General features: G+C 43.7%; 1 long non-coding RNA gene across 1 annotated transcript; it reads right to left on the reverse strand.

The window, feature by feature from the left end:
- Positions 1 to 710: 710 nt before the first annotated feature.
- Positions 711 to 20,704, reverse strand: LOC125180159 (uncharacterized). Its single transcript, XR_007158484.2, has 5 exons — positions 20,504 to 20,704; positions 9,793 to 9,915; positions 8,886 to 8,966; positions 4,406 to 4,594; positions 711 to 937 (listed from the first exon to the last, which is right to left on the reverse strand). It is a non-coding gene; the product is annotated as an uncharacterized lncRNA (long non-coding RNA).
- Positions 20,705 to 21,677: the final 973 nt, after the last annotated feature.

Here is a 21,677-nt window from a genome sequence, read left to right on the forward strand (position 1 = left end):
CTTTGTAAGACCCCTGGCTCATTTTCTCATGAAAGGCTCAAGGGAATTACAGTCTCCTATAAGAGTATTCCAAAGAAGAGGAAATAGCTGTCAGAGACTTTAAAGAATTATTCCAGAAATGGTAATAAGCACTATAAATGATTCCTGTATTTTTCTACACTTAAGAGCATTTATCACAGCTATAAGTTTTAAAAGCCTTTAAATTTTTTTTATAGCTGGCAGTAGATTTTTACTGGTATGTACTATATTAAAAAGAAAAAAAAAAAACTTGTGATCCACACAATGATTATTTTGTACAAAAGCTGAAGTTTTTCATTTTAATTTATCTACTACAATTTATCCTTTTTGTTCTTCTGTATTTTTTTTTCCTAACCTATTAAAGAACTTCATACTTATGAAATTACCACTGTCTTACCTTTAAACTAGTTAGATTAATTAATTGTGTTCCTTTATGGAGCAAGATGGTTGTACTGATCATATTTTTGAGTCTAAAGATAAATAAATTTATGAGAAAAAAAAAGAACAACCATAACAACAACAATAAAACTTGTAGAAAGCACATGTTCAAGCTGCTGGTTTTGAAGTTGGAGACAGGAAAAGAAAAGAGAAGAATGCTGCCAGAATCACAGGAAAAACTCCACAAAAGAGCTTTTGAGCTAAGCATTGACCCCTAGGAGGCTACAGAAGTAGGAGATAAGACACTATTTCTGTTTGATTTAAAAAAAAAAAAAAAAAAAAAGGAAGACATCTATGTTCTCTGTAACAAATACATGTTTCTACCAGGAACGCGTGATGGCCAGTTTCCAGCAGTGACTGCCAGGAGCTCTGGCAGCAGGGATCTCTGACACCCAGTTACACCCGGAGAACTCACGCGGGGTCGCCAGGGCTTACACGAATTCTTCTCGTGATGTTTTTTGTTTTCTCCTCCTAACTGCACCTGTATGAAAATATGAAGGCCATAGAAGATATTTGGAGTGCAAGTTCAAATGGTTTGCAGGAGCTATGGGAAAGATTCAACAGACACTGTTCAGAGTGAACTGCCTTGCTTTGAAGGCACTTCATGCCAGGTAAGCTTACTATTCCTTTACGTACTACAAATTCAACATTTCATACAGAACTACTACGGTTAGGTGCTGAGTTAAACCTAACTTGTATGTTCTGTAGATCAGACACTTCAAACCTGCCCCAGCTGCCTGTCACCCGGAGGGAAACCAAGCCAGGTGTCAAGCAGACCCCTTCTCCCTGGGGATGTCCTCTGTCCACCAGGCTGCTGGCACAGTTGAACACTTCCAGCCCCTTTGCTTGAAGCCTTGCCATGGCACAGCAAAACAACTCAAGCATTGTTGGTCCAGAGATCACGGAAACCGCAGAGGTGATTTGTGTAGGGCTGGTAAAGGCACCGTCCTGCTGGAGAGGAGGTCTGGGCTGCACTGCAGGCTCCTGCGTGTGGCCTGAAAAACGTCTCAGTTCTGGACGTCAGAGGTGGTTTTAAGTCAAAGTCCTCATACTTGAGCGCGTATACAGAAGCACATCTCAGCAAACCAGAATTTCAAAAAGAGCGACGTTTATGGAACAGGGACAGCCCCTAATTTGTGACTGTGAGTATCGGTGTCCAAATACTCAGTCCCTTTAGATACCCAGAATCATTACTGGCTTTGGTTCTCCATCCTGGCGAGAGTCAAGATCCATCTCATTGTCACTGAAGACAGTGAGAAGCTTCTCACCACCTTGAGTGAGAGCTCTTGCTCTTACTGCTGCTCCATTTTTATGGTCTTCAGTGCTTCTGTAGGAACCCTGGTGCATATTGCTTACTTGGGGACCAAAGTCAGCACAGTCACTGACATAGATCCTGCGTGTCATGAGCCTGCAGCTGAAAACACGTATTTCTTCAGTGACCAAGCAGGCAGAGGCTGAAGTGTTCCTTTCGAAGTTTTGGAGATTTCTTGTTCAGGTGACTACCAGCATCGGTGTTGGTTTGCTTATCCCAGTTACAATATGTATGTTACACATTTTGCAAGCTAGGAAATAAAATAATTCCATTTTCTATTGATGATAGCTGATCAATATATGCTTAGGAAGTGTATAATGACCGTGCTTTCTGGCTGTAGATTTAGTTTATGTGACTAGGTAGGAAACTGAGGGTAAGGGAGGGGATTACAATAAAGGGAGAAACCTTACAGTAATTAAAATTACAGGATTTAAGTGTCTAATAAGGACATTCTTACTAGCTGTTGCTTACTAATCACTAAGTAGCACGCAGACACTGCAATCCACTTGCAGGCTTCGGTACACAGACATTTCTCAAACCCTTATTTCCAGATATCTAAGACAACTTTGTTCTGGTGTAATCTGAAACAATATATTGTACTGATCTCACATTCACAGACATCGAAGTTTTTTTCTATCTACAAAGCGTGAATCTTGCTCTATTACAACACTCAAATCAGGCGAGCAAACATACCTGTTTGATGTCTTTGTTATTGCTTCCTGAATTTTGTTTGCCCAGGAAAGTAAGATATGTATGTTACGAAACCTCCATAAAACTTGTCTCTGGTATAGAATATGACAACCAGGCGGACACGGTTCATAAACATTTGTGATGTATTAATCAAACCAAGACAATCTTCCCTCCAAACATGCAGGTAACCGTGTAAACAACTTTGTCAGCATTGACATAAAAATATAGGATTTAACTCATTAATGAGTGTGGATTGTCATGTTTAAGCTGATTGTTAAGCACACAAGAAATAAAAAATGTGTTTTCACTGGATATGCCAACGGTACGCGTGCATATAGCTAGCAGAAAAGGACAGATTAAAGACTGCATCCCAGATAAAAATGCAATCCTGTCAGATCAGTGCCATTTCTATAAGTAAGAATAAGACTAACACTGCCAAATAGATATCAGGAAGAGAATCCATTAAGCATTATTGAAAGTCAGGGTATCCCCTCCAGCTAAGAAAAGTTATTATTCTGACAAATGTCAAGTGCTAATCTAGAACTAATGGAATTTAATTTTATGAATTGTTTTCATAAATATTCTAAAACATCTTTTGAGAGACATATTGTATAGTTTTAGATCTGAATTCATAAAGATATTTTAGCATAGAATATGAATAACTCACTGCAATAATTTTATCTACGTAGAGAAACGATATTTTATTTGTTCGTGCCTCAAACCATAGCATCTCAAGCTCCCTGCCTGCCACAAGCCCAGTAAAACACCAGGGAGTGTAGGAGACGAGCAAGGGGGAGCAGGCAAAGCCAAAGCGCTGCTCCGCAGAATTCATCTGCCTTAGATAATATGAATCAAGAACCATTATTTTATCTCTGTAGTGAAATAGTACTTAGGACTGTCATTTCAGAGGATGCATTGCTTTCTTCTCTCTTGTTAGGGAATCCAGAGAGAGGAGTGTTGGATGTCCCATGCTCTTCGTGCCAGCCGTCTGCTGTCAGCCAGAGACGTTTTCTCTCTGTTCCTCCTTCCCCCAGAAGAACAACGTTAGAAGGCGGGTTTAGAGAGAGATGAGAAGTACTTCGCAAGGCACAGCAAGGGAAAGAGAGAGACTGGAACTCGTCTGTTTGTGTGATTTGGCTTGTTCCTAGGATCACTTCGCAGGGCAGCCGCTGGACTGAGCACTGCCCACCCTGGCTCTGAGCCCTCAGAGAACAGGATCCAAAAACCTGTGCCTGTCTACTTCTGGATGTCTTAACGAGCAAATGACACCGTGTGTATTGTTCCACCATCTTTGCTGCATGCAGCATGCGTCCCTAACACACGCGGCAGAAGCCAGGGTTTGTGTCTCACTCTCTGAGGCTGGAGGCAGCAACCGACGTGTCCAGCAGAGAAACCACAGCACCGGGCACCTGGTGTCCAAATGCCAGCCCCCGCTTGCCTCCCACTTCAAAGTGTGTGCTGCAAGAGTAACCCCTCCTCCAGTGCAGCAGCCCCCGCAAAGCTCTTCTTCATACGAGTTACACACCCTCCCTCTCGCTCAGACTGCAGGCTACCGCTGAGAAGGTGACAAAGCTGGCATAAGCGATAAAGGAACGAGCACTCCGCCTGCCCTTCCTCATTCTCCGACTAGTTGTAATTTTGCTTTAGCTCGGGTTTTGCCTCCAAGTCTCTGGGTGGGGGTGGCTGTGCAAGGGGTACGGGGCTGATGGCGTGTCCTACCCGGTGTCATCCTTCCCTCATTTCAGCCTTTCGGTGATCCCTGCTGCTGGGTGCAGGAAGCATTTCTGAACATAGCATTTGGCAGGAATTAACTCTTAGTGAGGGGAAAAAAAAACACACATACCTTCTAATAACATTTCCCAGGCAGCTGTTAGATCCTTAGCAAAGAGACGTTAGGTGCTCTACAACGCAGCAAGGTATTTCAGCAGTAAATGAGATAATGCTGACCTGAATTTGTTCCCCAGTATAAGGGTGATATGGAGAATCATTGAAGTAACAAGCTCCCACTTCATTGCCCTGCAAACTTCAGTGCAATGTTGTTTTTGCACGGTGACATTTGTGACCAGCATTGGTGCCTTGTCCACAGACTCATTTCTTGGCTGTATCCGTGTGCAAGTCTCCATTTGGCTTTCATGCCTGCCATCAGAAAAACAAGATATTTTACCCATGGCAGATTAGCTTGCATTTTCTTAAGGGAAGAACGTGTTATTTTATAACTCCATCAGCTGAGAAGCCAATGCTGCTTTCTGCCTATTTCCCATCTAATTGTGCAGTCTTTTTACACATGGACAGGGACAGAACAAATATCACTATTATTAGTGGAGACAGGTTCTGCCATTTTGCTCTAACTCATTAGATGGGAACAACCACACTTCTGACAACAAAAAGGATTAAGTGCTGAAAGTTCAAAAAATTACACTTTCTAAAAAGGAAAATAACTGTGATAACGACCTTCTTTAACAACTACAGAAGCCTTTAACAACTACAGAAGCCCTGGCTGCCCAGGGCTTGGAGCACAACCATGGGTACAAAAGGTGAGGGGCACCCCAAAGCAGTAGATGTGGAATACATTTTCCCATGATGCTTGTTGTCTTTATTTCACCCTTTTCCACTGCCAGATCGCAAACAAGAGATGGGAAAAAAATAATTAAAAAAAAAAAAAAGTTATGGTCGATCAGAACAATTTTCAACCATAACTTCCCAAAACAAGAGATCTGCAGAGCAGCTTCTCCAGGGAGCGGCTGCAGCTGCTCCGCTCCCCTCCTTTCTCAAATACAAGTGGACACTTGCACCAGAACAGAACTTCTCCTATGAAAACACTGACTTTGAGTTAATCAGCTCCTTCCTCCCTCCCCAAAACCCCAGCTAAACCACTCCAGGTCACACCCACTTTTCTGGGTCAGTTTTTGAGTCAGCTACTCTGCTCGCAGCAGCTTTCTGCAGCTCCTGACACATTAACTCGATGGTGGGGCACGAGCAGAGGGGCATTGCCTCACATCTCCTCTTGCATAAAAGCTGTTGACTCCAAAAGTGTTAACTTTACAGAGACTTACATGGTTGAATACTCCTGCTGACAGAGATATTACTTCTGTCTATCACAGTGGAAACCTGTCCAACGAAATTTCTTATCTGTCACCCAGATGTAAGCTGAAACTTCTCCGGGATGCTCTGGTTATCTGTCTCAGAGTAAAAGGGTGAGTGCCACGTCGGGAAGCGATTTGTATAGATCGCTGGGTTTTAATGATAAGTGTAAAGTACTTCACCTCTTCAGGGGTGTCACTGAAGAAATCGAGAGCTTAAACGCGATCTCCTTGGAAAGCAATTTGTATTGCAATTACAAAATACCGGGGTGAGTGCCACGGAGAGCTAGTGGATTGCAGGGCTTTAATTCACAATTTACTGGAGGCAGGGCATTATGCCATAACTGACATCCTTGGGATGTGCAGTGTATTCAGTGGTAACATCCACATGTGGAAATAAATTAAAGACCTTTCTCTAGCAAAAACGTCTGCCTTTGCCTAAGTGCTTTACTCACTGCACACCCAGCTTTGGAGGTAACGGAAGTAGCAAGGCAGGAGTAACAGCTCCATCAGTTTGCTACGCAGTTAGTTAGCATGGCATCAAAGAAAGCTCAAAGATCACCTCTACGTTAACGAACCTGGACATGAGAAGTGTCAACCCCCCCACATACACACTTTTTTTTTGTTTTTATCAGGCAGTGGCAGAGGTACAACTGGAATGGTCTTAACATTTTAAAATCCTTTTTTATCTTTAGACAAAAGAAACATAACCACTGTATACATATTTTAAACTATATTTAAAAATATATTAGGAAACTTATTTAAGTATTATATAAACAAATTAACTAGTTTTTCTTTATCTCTAACCGTTTTATATTGTCTGGCAAATCATCTGGACCATATTCTTTAAGAATAGTTATAAAACCTAACAGAGGAGGAAATAGACTTTTTGCAGTACAAGTTACAGCAGTAGATGAATTCGCTTTAGAAATACAAAAGAGATTTTATTTGTCTCATTCTTCCAGGAAAACTACTTTTGGGCTCATCTTTCTGACTCAGAAAAAAAAAAGTAATAAAAAGTAAATACAAATCAGGAAATCCAGGTAATTTCAATCACATTTGAAGCCCAAGGACTCTGCAGAGATCCCGCTCTGTCCCTGCAGGTACAGCCCATGGGGCAGGGGCACAGCAGCACCAAGAACCCAGACTGGGTGAATGTGACCAGCCCTGCACTCCCTCATGCCTGGGAACCATCACTGCGAGGTGAGTGGCACAGAAAGCAGGCCTGACCTGAGAAGAAAATGATATTATTCCAGAATAATGTCCAGAATTTTATTTTATTTTATTTTATGTTGATAGCTTGCATGACCATGATCTTTAAGGAAAATAACAGAGGGCAGCATCCCCTTGCTCCCAGCCACACCCTGCTGCATCTCACAGCACTGCCCATCTAATTTTTTAATGTTTTAGCTCTAGGGACAGGCTATTTCCAAAAACTTGGAATTATTTGGAAAGAGTTTAGTCTATCACGTCAATTATTAATATCAAAAAAATTGTTACCTCAGGAGCATGGTGATTGGCCTGATCTTAAACCCCAAGTGGGATCAATTTTCATTATGAAAGTATCTGACACTGAAGTTTTGAGATGAACTGTGAGTTCTACATCCTGTGAACTGGTCAACAAAAATTGCCCAAATAATGCAATATGAAATAATTAAGGACATGCTATATAATCACCGCATTAAATTCCTAAGCTGGCTCTGACATTACTCGAAGCTCAGTAGGAAAACTAATAAAAGTCTCCGAGAGGTTATTTTTCCTGTGCTGTCAGCACATCGCTAGTTAATGACTTCTAGAGCAGGTCAACTGAAAAGGGGTTTCTTTCACACTTATATGTTACTATCATGATTTTATTTCCTTTGTCAGCTATTATTTCTACACTCCAGAAGCCGTGAACATGATTTTTGATTTATTTATTGTAGAAAATGATTATTTTCTCTTCACAATGCAGCTGATTTTGAAAAGTTATTCTTTTTTATGACTGCATAGTCCCATCTTATATCTCAAGCACCACAGCAAAGGAATGCTGCTTTACAATTACGAAAGCTGCATCTATTGCTGTTTGACTTGCCAGCCTTTATTAAATCTGCTTTTTATCTCAGAAGCGTGAACCTGAGGAGTGCCTGCATGTGAGCAGCACCTGCAGGGCCGTGGCCGTTGTGCTGTGAGCTACCTGCGGGCAGCGCCGTGCCAAGCCCCGCTCGGACGTCGGCCTCCTGGACACAGCTCACGAGGAGCCAGCCAGAGCTACCAAACGCACCTGGGCTTGGGAGTTAAAAGTCAAGATCAAACTTATCTTTGGGCAGGGTCACCGTGGGAAAGGTCTGAAACAAAGCTTTATTCGTCTGCAGCTCAAACCCTGTGATCACATCTCTAACTTCAGGACCACGCGTGGCTGCTTTAGGGTTCGGCAGCGAGTTACCCAACAGAGCCGAGGAGCATCGGCAGGGAAAGAACTGTCAGTGCAGCTTATGTGGTTAAGTTCCCGCCCCCCCCCCCCCCCAAAAAAAAAAAAAAAAAAAAAAGAGGGTAGATTATTAGGAAGACACCTTAAAAGGGAGAGCTTGTGGTTCTGATCCCCTTTGCACACACTAGGTAAAAACAACTTCGATCGCTTTAATGACTTCAGTTCTCAATTCAAGCAAGCAAGGGCATTGTCCTCAGCAAAAATCACAGCCCAGTACCACCAGCTGTCCCACTGCTGTCCAAGGCAATAGTAGCAACCTGAGCTCTGGTTCTAGAAGAGGTTAAAAAACACCGTCGCTAAAGATGCAGTCACCACAGCAACTTCCAAAAGAAGTGGCCAAAGCAAGCTGCACGCCGTCCCAGATATTTATCCATACAGGGCTATGTTTCCCTTCAAGAAACCTGAACAAATTTGAATTGAACTTTCAATGAAATTTTAATACCTATGTATTTTCTGCACACAAGTGATGGCGGAATTTGGATCGCTGTCTATACTTTTAAAAGCAAAGCTTTGAATAATGAATGGAAGGTGGGAATTAAAGAGTTGTCTTCTCTAGGAGGAAATGGAGTTGGACTCTCAGTCTTTTAGTTTCCTCATCATTAGCTTTATAACCAGCTTCTCGCTATTTCATGAATATTAGAAGAATATGACAGTGAAATATATTGTAATTGAAAGAATATTAATTAAGGTTCATCTCATATTCTATGGCTCTCTGTAATATCATCTGAAAAAGAGTCATTATACAAAGCTAGAAAGTCATGCTTTATTCAGGACAGTGTTATCTTTTTAAGCAGATGTGAAGTTATTAATTTAAAACAGTAAAACAGTTCAAAACCTGTATTCTTCATTGTTTCAGATATTAAGAAAAGCTGTTACTTACTTAAGCAGTCAAGATTTTACTTGATTAATTTTCTTTTCAGCGAACAGGAACTGTGGGTTCTTCATGATTATAACTTTCCTCCTAACAAATCAATGCAGAGAGCAGGACAAGTAAATTATATCCACACCAGCCACAGTACGAACTGGCGGCAAGCGCCCAGCATAATTCATTCCCTTTATTGTTTCTGATACTTTGCATTACAACATATCAGTTTTCTCATGCCAGAAACAATGCGCACTTTACTGCAAATGAATGCTACCACAGAAGTTGCATAATTTATTCCTTCTATTTCTCTTTGCTCATAAATGCCAACTTAAATACTCCAGGGATCATCCATTCAAATAAGTTATCACGTTGCTTTCCAGACCCGTAGCTATAGACAAAAATTGCCCCTCAAGAGTTTTATGACCTTATGGAAGTGAATCCTTTTTTTTTTTTTTGGAGTGGGGGGAGGACAGACTTTTTTTTTTTTTTTAAATATGCTTAACAGAAAATGCTGTCCTTAGTCACAAACCTACTGAAAAGATACTCATGGCTCCATTATGGTTTTTAAGGCGCGATATAGACAAATATATCTAGACTTTTGCAGTGATAGAGTAGTTATCTATGAAAAGCTGATAGTGAGTCACCGTTCTGAGCCTGATTACCACATACAAGAGACTTGTATAATTAATAATAATAATGAATATATATTAATTATATAATATATATTATATATTATAAATAATTAATATAAAGTTATTAATATAAAGATGAATTAGTGATAATATTGTTCTTCTATTATTTTCTAGAAATTCAGCTGGGCACAGAGCTCTCTATGGAAGAAACAGAGCTTTAAGATTCAGTAGACATCACTGTTCATATCACTAAGAAAAGCTGTTACTTACTTAAGCAGTCAGGATTTTACCTGATTAATTTTCTTTTTGGAGAGCAGGAGCTGTGGGTTCTTCATGATTGCAACTTTCCTCCGAACAAACCAATGCAGAGAGCAGGACAAGTAAATTATATCCAGAACAGCCACTCTGTGAACCTGCCCACAAAAATAAATAAATAAATAAATAAAAATTAAAAAATAAAAAATAAAAACCACAACTTTTTTCTAAGAAAGCTTTGAAAGCAAGTTTTCTATTCATTAGCTGCCTCCGGGCTCCAGGTTAGCTTTTACAAATAGAGGGAAATAAATTCATCAGAAAAACTGTCCCAATTCTGAGGGATTCATTGATCCCTCAGACACAAAAAGGGGATACAAACCGGAACAGGCTTTTTTTTTTTTGCTTTCCTATTAAAAAGTTAGTAGATTAAAAAAAAAAACAACAACAACAAAAAGAATAAATTTGCAGCTAATGGGCTGCCTACTGCTCACATATCCTGTGGATCTCGCAGGCTGACGTTATGAATAAAGTCTATTTCAAAATTGCCCAAGTTTTGAAACAACTTAACAAATATTGTCACACCATTTATTTTTTCATTCTTTTTTCCTATACTCTGATTTGGTATAAATTAGAAGTATAACATTTGGTTGAAAACATTATTTTTAAACCTTTATTCTAGGATTAGAATTAGAGTGAATCTGTTCTTAAACTCTGCATACAACACTTAATTAGCAGTGGAAATTTATTTTTTTTGACAGGAAACCTTCCACTGAACTACGGCAATGAATAAGTTTTCTTACACAGGCTGCAAGTTCACTTTGATGCTAATTCTGGTTATATTCTTGGAATGAATGATCATGAATTAATGGCCTATGAACTGAACAAATAAGTCTGGGTTTGCTAGCCTATGAATAAATATCGCAGCCTGCAGTGCCATCGCCACCATCCCAGGTTTGACACAGTCCATTGAGTGCTGTCAGGGCTGAAGGACCGTGGGAACACCGAGCCACTGCAACCTCGTGATTTATTTCCTCTCTCCTCCTACTCTGAATAGTTCCAACCCCACCCAAACCTGTCGCGAGATGTCTGGAGCCCTACATCTTATTCCACCAACCTGCAGGCATGGCTTCCCTTACTCTTCTATCCCGTTTTACTTAGGTCTATCTGAAAACCTTTTGGGCTTCAGATTAATGGGAACAATCATTGCAAAGAGAGAAAAACAGGAAAATAACAGAGTCAAACACTACTAATTAATGTGGTGTGTGTCCCCCTGCTGTATGTATTGTTAAAGTCACGCTTACATTACCAGCTATGTATTGCAGCTGTACTGATTTCTGTCCAGCCTTAGTTAACTTTTTGTGTTTTGTTTTCAGTAAAGTTCCCCTCTGATGGAAACATGAATGAGTCTGTTCAAGGACTCGTCCACTTTTACAAGGAAGCTAACGTCACAAAACCATCAATCTTTGCTGTATTCCCAGTTTTATTGCAATTCTCAGCTGCACAAAAGGAAAGCAATCAGGCTGACAATTTCTCTACGATCAGATCCCAATTCTTCTAGTTTTTCTTCCATTTCTGAACAGCAATTCAACCTGCTTCACTTCCTTACTTACCTGTAAATGTTTTTCTTCTAAATCATATATCGCTTGCACGAAGAAGGGTCAAAACACTAAATCAACATCCAAAAATAATAGCCTCTTAGCTAGTTTTAAAGTTATTCTTTAATTAAAATGGAGAAACTGGAAAAGTGCCTTAAAAACCCATCACGATTCTTATATGATTCTATATAGCTATAATTACCATCCACTTTACCAGGCAAGCCCTGAAAGTAATGATCAAGTCTTAAACGCCTGAAGTTAAAGTTCAATTACAGCAGATGAAGGGAATGCTGAAAATCGGCCAGCTGATTAAGATCTGTATAATTTGGCAGCGCACGGTGCCTGCATGTGCTGAGCCAGACCCGACGTTCAGGACAACGCCGCGGCCCCGAGCCCCCCGCTCGCAGCGCCGAGGGAACCCACGGCACGGCCGGGAGCCGCGGTGCCACGGGCTGGGGCACGGGGAAGCTGTGCAAAAAGAAGTCGTTCCGAGGGACACGAGGGCTGCCGGTCGCTTTACATGGTCTATGGGTAGTGAACAAGTAATTATGGCTTCGTACAATGCAAACGTTTTATGAATACATACACAAATAAATTTGTCCCTGATACAGAACAGAGCTGGAATAGCTTTACACTGAACGCTTACTGAAGGCATTGTTTTCCCTTCAATCTCTATCAGCTCTGAGATGCCAAGGGACGGACACCGCAGCTTTTTCTCTCGCTACTAACCGTCAAGAGAAAATCCTAAGGGAGAAATCTGATAAAACGTCCGCTCTCATTTTGCAAATGAAAGGTTAAGATGGATTGCCAGGTATTGTACCTTCAGAGGCATTGAAATCTCTAAAGCGACCCCCAAACACAGAGAGCCTTCATGCTCTGCTGTTCCAACACGCAAATTAACGGCGGGGAAATATTACAGCGCCTATTTTTAGTGCTTTAGGACAGCGCTTGCTGGAAGCTCGCCACAGAGATGCTAAACACTTCTCAGGCGGGGTTTTAGGAGGAGGACAGGCGGTTTGGGAAGACGACTTCATCCCAAGTAGAACCAGCAATTTTCTCTTGTTCTGGCTTTCTTGCTGCCTCCAAAGCCAGTAAAATTAAGCTGGCAAAAGCACTAATGACACCGCCGCCTTGCAGAAAAGGGGGACAAGGGAGGGACCAGCATCCCACCGAGAAAGGGGAGGATATGGCCCACCTGCAGCAGGAGGAGGGAGGGCACGTTGGGAAGAATTTACCTCACTGGGCACCCACAGGGGGGGACAAGTGGCTCTGGGCAGCCCCCCGGCAGCTGGTGAGGGTGGGTGCGGGCCATGGGAAAAGGCGCAGTTACAGGACTGCCCTCAGAAATTAACTCTGCTGAGTTAACGCTGAGGTGCCAACCAGTGCTCTGGGCAGCGTGGTGAGACAGGGCACAATAAACCCGGTGTCGAGCACACCCGATGATGATGGCAATAGAGGTCTTAAAAATAATATGCTCGCTTCTGCTCTCGGCTTTGTCTGGGTGATCTGCGCTGACTTTGTGGAATCACTGCAGCAAGTTGTAAATGATGTATGAAATGAAAACCCTCTGCTCGGCCGCTGCAGAGGGAAACTGCAGACCGGGCTTTTCAGCCACTTTTGAACTGTGCTATTTGCACCGATATTGAGCTCAGACGTGCAAGGAAAGGTCACCGAGCTTGCACACAGACACCAAGCAAACTGCTCCGTGGGATTACACTGAACACAGCAGCGCTGTTTAGAAACCAAACGCAGTGAAAGCCTCAGACTGTTTCAGTGCAGTGCAACATTTAGAAGATGATCCTGATTTTAAGGGAACCTTGGCTCTGAATTGAATTACAAGTTGTCTGCTGGCCGCTGCAAGCACAGGAATTTTACAGCAATTTGACTGAAGGGGACCACCGTGACTTCATCAGCACATCTGGTTACACTCCCTGCCCTTAACCAAAAGTATCTTTTTCATACCGCATCTCTGTCCAAAGGGGAATTAAACCTATAACCATCAGGGATGGCTATGAATCTTTATTTATTTATGTAATGAGTCAGAGAGAGGGCTCATATTTTCTCTTCTTCTTTTCAGTCGTTTCCCTCTCTCTAACTGCAGAAACTGGAAAAATAGGGCACAGCGAGATGGGCCATAATCTCCTCTGATATTCTTCTAGAGATGTTGGACACCACAGAGCAGTATTTTCATTTCTTCTGGAATAACAACATGTACGCATCAGTCTGTGTAAATAACATGCCCTGAGTGCAGAGATCTAGGTCAAAGGATCTCATGGCAGCCCCCAAATCAAGGGGCAGAAAACCAGATCCTACACTACGAAGACATGCTAAAGGACATCATGTGTGCATTTTGCATGCAGTAAAGGCCAAGCAGCAGACTGATGCACAAGCGGTGCACCTGCTGGGCCGCACAGCTGCCCCAGGGTCCCACCAGCAGGACTTGGTGCCTTGCAGCTCACTGCAGGCCTGGGGAAAAATCATTTCCTCTTGCGGTTTTATTCTCAGAGCACCGGCGGTTTTGTCATGAAATTATGGGACCGGGAAATCACCCAATTCCCAGGAATAACTGAAGCTCCCTTTAGCTCCCTTGGTGTTGCAGGTAAACAGCTTGGAAATCCAGCACATATTTCTAACTTGGCTCCCAAATTAGAAGCCCCTTTTGCAAATTTAACCCTCAGGGGCAGGAGAAAGCCAGAGGCACGGCTGCTAAGCGCCGTGCTGTGCTGCTCCATGGTTTTAAAAACGTATTCTCACAGCACATAAACAAAAATCCTTGTGACAGTTTGTGATCTACTTCTTACCATAAACTGCATCCACACCCCAAGCCCCACGCCCCCTCCAGGGCCAACATGATAGAAGAAAAGACAAAATGCACTTTCATTAGTCAGTGCTTTGCCCCTCAGTTCTCAGATTAAAGAAAATCTCAGTCTCTAAAGACATATCATTTAAAGGAATGGAGGCAATTAGGGGGAAACGGGATAAACACTGTTAATGAGGCTATCTAATCATGGTGTTGTGCAGACAATAAACCTCATAGTTTTTTGGTTCAGTCAACAGTGAAAAAGTTAATAGACCTAACACTAAATTATCTTACTATGCTTCTGAACTATGTCCCACACTATATATAAAATACAATATATATAAAATAATATATATATAATGTATAATATATATATTAAACTATATAAAAATATTTTTTTTTTAAATTAAGCATGAGCATGAATTCTATTGGTGTCAAACCCAGCTCTCAGTTTAAATCTTGCTCACATTTTGGAAGTATCCTTCCAAGGGAAGAGCTCCTGTTTGATTGAACACCGGGAAGGTGATGGAGGCCGGAGGCACAGACGTGTCTGCCCAGATCCCCACTGACCCCACAGCCCCCAAACCCCCCCACAGCTGCTCGCCAGGCTGGCAGCAGCGACAGGAGCTGGGCCAGCTCCGTCACACCTGGGGAAATTTCTGTCATCTACTAAAATCCAAGGGAATTTTTGCTTTACCATGTTTAATTGCTTCAAATCTCTTTTTTATTCCTTATTAACATGAACATCATGAACATCAACTGCTTTACGAACATCAGGGAACCTCAAAATTTTAAGAAATATTCACAACCAACCTTCTGAGATCCTATTTTTTGTTCCATTTCCCTTTCATGTCCACAGACAGATGGTGAACAATTAATACTGCTACAACGGCAACAGTATTTCACTTTCTTCTGTCTTTCCTTCTCCATAATTAGTTTACCCAATGCAGCCTGCCACTTCATAATCAATCAATTGGGTAAAAAGGCTTGCCTGTTAATTTAAATACATTGTGATATTTGAAGCATATTCTCACTTTAAGCTAGCACATCGTGGACTATCGTACCTACACCAGACTCGTTTTCAGTCATTGCATGGACGCTCCAGGTGGGCAACCAGCGGTTCCTGAGGTTTGCTCTCGGGCTTCCTGCAGACACTTTCCCACACAGAGGTCTCCTACGCAGCTGGATGCAGCTCTGAGCAAGCCAGCCACATCCAAATCTCCTTATTTCATAGGAGCAGAAGAATTAACGAACACGTTCACGATCACAACCCCCTGGGCAGAACAAGGAGCCTCCCGGATATGCTCAGGCAGCGGCGGACCTGCGGCAGCAGCTGCACAGCTCGGGACCGCCCGGTGGCTCTCCCACCTCTGCTGTTTGGGGGTGATAAACCCGCTGCGGACAAACATTAACCAGGGAGGAGGGAGAGCCTTCCAAATTTCAGCCTTCAGTGAGACGTTGTGCTCTGAAACAAAAAGAATTTCATGTCCCTCCAGTACATTTACCCTGCCTAATGAATAACTGGATATTCTTATTACCTATATAAATATTTAATCTCTTACAAATCCCTGTGAGTCCTTACATTCAGCAATGTTGGTATTACTGCCCTGCACTGGCTAACAGTGGCTTATACAAGAAACAATGGGCTTTATTAATTGGGCTAATTAGGCAGCGTGGTCTTCATTTGTCTATCCAGCAAGACCTTCAGCTTGATGGCCCGTTCACAATCTTCTCTGAAAAGAAACTCAAAAGTGGATTTTTTTCTTAAATTGCTCAGCCCACCCCTGGTTTTGGGAAGACCAGGAAGCTATGTCGGTTCATCCAGGCCCAGCGGCACCCACGCAGGCCCTGCAAGCAGTGTCTGCACCGTGCCCCTCTGGCCCCGGCACGCGGCGTGCGCGGCGGCGCTCTGCTGGGCAGTGGTGGAAGGTGAAGGGGGGATAGAGTGGGGCTGCAGCCACGCGAGGGGAGCAGCAGGTGGGATCCTGCCTCTGACCTGCCCCTTGTACCACTCTGAAACCGTGTGTCCAGAAGCACGGCACCGCTGCGGTGCTGCTGCACCACCCGCTGCTGCTGGCCCCTCAAGGAAATGAGGTTTAGATCAGCGAGAAGCAATGTGCGCTTAAGAGCTCAGCAAAGCCCAAACCTTAACATCAGCCACAACTGGTTATTCGGATTTCATCTCCAGCAGCTCTGATTTTTGAAGAACCTGGCACCAGAGGTGCTCTCAGAGACGTCCCTGTGAAGATGCGTTCGCTCCGCTCTCCTCCCCACCAGCGCAGGAGCTCTCACCAGCGGCTCCTCGGGTCCTCCGCTCCCCCAGGAGGGTCCCGGGAGGGAATCGCTGGCAGATCTTAAAAGTAACCTCCAATGTAATTAACTCCCTGGTCGGATTTAATGCTACAGTCACTGGAATATTAATACACCAGAGCACTTTCAGCAGAGGATGATAGAGTTGCAGAGCCAGCTGCAGCACAGGAAAACAGCCTCAGCGTGGCTGTTCCTCACACCCCCACGGATTTGTGAAGAATTGCTGGAGTGGCCACAGTCACTGCCAGAATCTCCCAGGTGACTTACAGCTTGTGTTCATTCCAGTCAACCAAAACATGTAACAAAACTTTGCAAAAATATCTTATTTACAGTCATTCTGTAAACACTGAGGAACCTCTTCAGGACAGAAAAATCCGTCTTCCTGCAAAGCAATACTTAATTTTGTTTGCAGAGGCAGTAGTCCAGAAAAGTAAATGAAAAGTTGCATTTTCTCTAGTCCTGAAACAAGCTCAGCTACCCCTCCTTATAAAAGCTGGCTGTATACAGCCAAACTTCCACCCAACTTGTTGCACCCTCTTCCCCCTGTTTTATAAAACTATCTTCCTCGAAAAATGTTCAGCAGCGAGTGCACTTCAGCAGTCAATATGTAATTACTTGCAAACAAAACATCATTTTTATGATGCCAACAAAAAGAAAAAATCAAAGTGTGATTTTAAGACCAATTAAAGAGATACAAAAATTACCAGGAGGTTGTTTTTTTTTTTGTTTTTTTTTTTTTTTTTTTTTTTTTTTTAAAGTCCATTCTAATAAAATGCATCAGCTTTAAGTGGTCTGTCCATAGAAAACTCTGCAGTTCATAGACCCGGTGCCAGAAAGTCATCTATGTGAGCCCAAGCACCATGTTCCCCCCAATACTATTTAAATAGAATTGATCAGAAATTACAAAATTATCCTTGATATATAAATACAGTAAAATTATAGCAGAAAAGAATGCACAAGTATCTTATTTTTTAAATGCACTCTAAAATACTGAAATGCTGCAGATGGTGATAGCAGTGTCACAAAACTATCCAAGTTTTGGAAGGCTGCTCAGTGGTGGGAAGCAAACCCCGCGAGGGGGTTTGAAGCCCTGGCGGGGTGCAGGAGAAGCGCCACGGGGCAGTGCTGTCCGCGGGGCACCAGGGACCTCACCACGAACCACAGCCACTGCTCCTCCGCTGCCGCTCTGCCTCCTGCCTCCGCACCGCCCCCGGTCCCTCTTCTGGCCACAGGCTTTGCACAGTAGGTTGAGGGTTTTACAAAGCCTCTTCTTACTTCCCGAAACGTGGAAAGTCCTAGCCCTGGCACATGGTCCTTCCTTCACTTTCTTTCCTCAGCTTCATTTCCGTGCTTTCCATCATTTGACCCATCACCCTGACTGATCACACCTTCCTTGATGTTTTTGATGTGAACATGCTACTTTTCCCTTCCTGTGTCTTTGAATCACTTCTAGCCTTTAGCCTTCCCTGGCTCATTCACTTCTTCCGTTCCTCCACTCATCAATAACTTCCTTATCAGACAAAACCAGAGACTTGTTAAGCTTCCACCATGACTTATTGTGTTTGCAAGAACAAGAAACCCCGTTCACAAACAACGATCTCACCCCGTGCTGTGAGCAGCTTGATCCAAAGACTTCATCAGTGCATGGACCTGTGCTGCTTGCACGGACGAGCACTATTTATTAGTTTGTAGATTCTGATGAGGTTTTCTTTCTATCTCTGGAAAATCCTCACATTTTTTTCTAAAAAATCCTCTATTTTTTTTCTAAAAAATCCTCTATTTTTTTTCTAGGCACACTTATGGACATCAATAACGTTTCATGCATGACAGTTCCAAAACCTGTGCACTGAACTTGCACTTGATGCTGCTTAGCTGTTGCTTTCAAATCATAGTCCGGTATAGATTGAGTAATCCTTCCTCAGGCGGGGATTGCGTTACTTCTCCAACCACTGCCCCGTGTCTCCCGACTACAGAAAATCAATTGCTCTCCTGTGCTCAGCTGTTCAATTAAGCTGCACCACGCTGGGAAGCACGGCGAGTACATTTGGTCTACAGCAAATGCGCACACACAGGAGCTGCGCTCTTGATAAGAGGGGGCTGGTGTGTGGTTTGAAGGCACAGGAGAAGAGCTTATTGCTAAAATCTGCCATTCTCTTTGAAGTTGCTTTTATCACCTTGTGATCTTCATGAAAGAGCCGTGCGCACATTCTGGGAAACCCTGCATTTTCCTTTTTGTTCTCTCCTGATAAGGCCAGAAGCTAGGCTGGTAAAACTAGTAAGTGGGTTTTGTGAAGCGCATTGGAAATTGTGCGCTATAAAAACAAACAAGTCAACACAACCCTATAGGTATGCAAATTGTCAAAAATCTCTCAGTTTTGCAGAGCTGCTGGTCACGCCTGCAGACAAGGAGATGAAGCTCTCCGTGGCTGCGACCAAGAGGCTTCTGGAGCTTCGATCTGACCCACTGATGCGTGCCCCATGCTCCGAGCACCACTGCTTTCCGCTCCAGTGCCTGGTGCCTCGGTGTCTGGGCGCGAACAAGGCTGGCAAAGCGCACCCATCCTGATGGAGCCCCTGTGGTGCCATGTGCCCTGCTCAGGCTCCCGCAGTGGCTGGGAGTTGCAGCTTATCCTCCGAGCAGCCAACGTGGGACACGGGCAAGGCTGCAGAGCTGCTGGGAGCTTGCATCGGCTGGGGCAGCACCCAGACTGGAGGAAACGACAAAACAGATATCAACTGAAAAAGCCTCAAGCTGAGCAACAAAATTAGCAGCCACGGAAACGAGTTTGACCTTAGCTGCTCCATAAAGCCCTCACACTTCAAATCACCCAGAGAAGCACCGTAAAAATAGCATTGCTTGGTGCTACACTAAGAACCTGACAGTCCCTAGAGAAACAGCCTCATCCAAATTACACACCCAAGCAGTCTAGGTAGCTGTGAAATGAGAACCTATACAGGCTGGAAGAGGAAATAAAAAGAAATACTTTGTAATTAAGTCATCTTTCTGAACACTCCAAACCTCTGCAGAGGTCACAGCATGGCCACATAATTAAAGATCCCATTTAAACACACAGTACAGATTATAGCATTGCTTAATTCCTAAGTGTCTGTTTAGTAACCTTAACGCCTATCTTAGCATAGCTGCTTATGAAATATCGGCATAAGTGGAAACCCACTAAGTGGAACGTTATTTCAGAATTATCACTTGCAGCGGGAATCTGAATTTGACTGCAGCAGCTAAGGCCCTTCCTAAATTGCTGTGCTGTCAGGACAGGAGGGCACACACCTGACAGCCATGGTCACCCTGCACATGCCACAGACCCATCACCAGCAGAGGCTTTTTCAAACATTTCGTGCTTGTCACTGTTTATGGACTGGAGTAGGAGAAAGGTCATTCAGCCTACATCACTCCAGGAAAACAGACTTACAGATAAAATATTTTGTCTTGCTCCTGGAGGTCATTTAGTGGCGTGAGGAGCATTGCTCACTTCGCACGCCGCTGTCTTGGAGAAGCTGCCTTGCAGGGGCAGTTTCACTGAGGCTCGGCGGTCCCAGAGACACCAGCTCAGCACTGAGTAGTTGGGACTACCAGCAAGGAGAAAAGGCACGTGGCATGCAGGTGGGCACCTGCTCATCGGGAATCAGTTAATATCCGGTGTGTAATAACCCCGATGTGTTGCAGTGCCAGCAGGCTCCTGTGCTAACCCCTGCAGTGGTGCCAGGGTGCGTTGTCCAGCCACTCTCCACGGGTAGACCGAGAGCCACTCGTCATAATTCACTGAGAAGTCCTTAATTTTGTGGTTATACGTGTCAGTATCAAATCGCGTTAAATTCTTCAAAGGAGGCGAAAGTACTAAAAGGGTTCTGTTCAGCGACTTACCAGGTGAGTGGCTCTGAGCACCTCCTGCAGCCTCCCAGCGCTCTGCCGGTGCCCTCGGCAGCAGCTCCGTCGGCGAGCAGCTCCGGCTGCCCGGGTACGGGGTTCGGTTTGAACAGCGGTGACTAACTCCCAGCTTTCAGAGAAAAATTGCAAAATCTCACCTCCCCAAGCCCTAGAGAAGCGGCAGGAAGACTCCCTTTCCGCGGGGCTTGAATGAACGGTGTTTCCCCAGCCCGTGGCCACCGCTCCTTCTCCGAGCCAGAAGCAGCCACGAAAGTTCTTCTCTTTTATCGATCTATTGTATGAAAATAACATAATTCTTTAAATTAAGAGCATCCAAAGACCATGACAGAAAAGGAAAGTAAAACCATTAGCAATAAATTTACTGCCTCGAGCTTAGCTTTAAGAAACAGACTGCCAATACTGCTTTCTCCCTGCTGAAAGCCATTTACTGGGCTCACACAATCTTTTATTGTAGTGTTTGCAAAATGCTTTCCTCATATAAAGGGCCCGTGTCCTGTTTGTGTTTTAGGCTACTATTCCAGACAGCTGTACTTGTAGGCTGGTGAAACTAATACCAACAGTTTGACAAATACCAAAGTAATGCCTGCATATAAAAAATGTTCTGAGCAGTACACCAGATAAGCAGCAGCAGTAAAAAATAACCAGGTACATATAAAAACAAGCCCAGCTAGCTAGCGGGCAAATGTGCACAGAGGGCAGCATCGCTGCAGGGCAGGATAACAGGGATACCTTCCAGGCTCACAGGCTGGGAACATAAAAACCCTCGAGAAAAAAGTAAAACCTTCATTCTCTCCCAGAACAGACGGGATCTGGCAAGAAATCAGCCCCTGCTGCTGCTGCGCTTGTGCCTCACCTCGGGGCACGCAGCGTGCGGGGCCGAGCACTGCCCGCAGCCCGTTCCCACCGCGCCTCCAGCGCTCCCCTGCCTGCACCGCCACGCTGACCAGAGCTTGGTCACCACAGGGACCTGCTGGAAAATTCAATTTTAGGAAATCAAAACATTTACCAGTACCGGATCTTCAGGAAGAATATGCGAGGAAAGTCTGGGAGCCTGAAACCAGTTGTGGTGCTCCTTGTCATTGTATCACACTGCATGTAACAAAACCGGGTCCTACAAATGCACTTACCCACAGGAAAATGACAAATCCCCATAAAGCTCTCTCTAAAAGCTCAAAATACTCGTTTCCCAACTTGGAATTAGAAACTTTAATTCTTAAATCTTCGTCAAATTCAGTACAATTTGGAGGGAAATTTTCCTCCCTGGAATACTTTCCAGGCAGCTGTACCTGTGACTCCTTTCTCTTCCCTCTT

The sequence above is a fragment of the Anser cygnoides genome, chromosome 7 (assembly GCF_040182565.1).
Source record: "Anser cygnoides isolate HZ-2024a breed goose chromosome 7, Taihu_goose_T2T_genome, whole genome shotgun sequence".
NCBI lineage: Eukaryota > Metazoa > Chordata > Aves > Anseriformes > Anatidae > Anser > Anser cygnoides.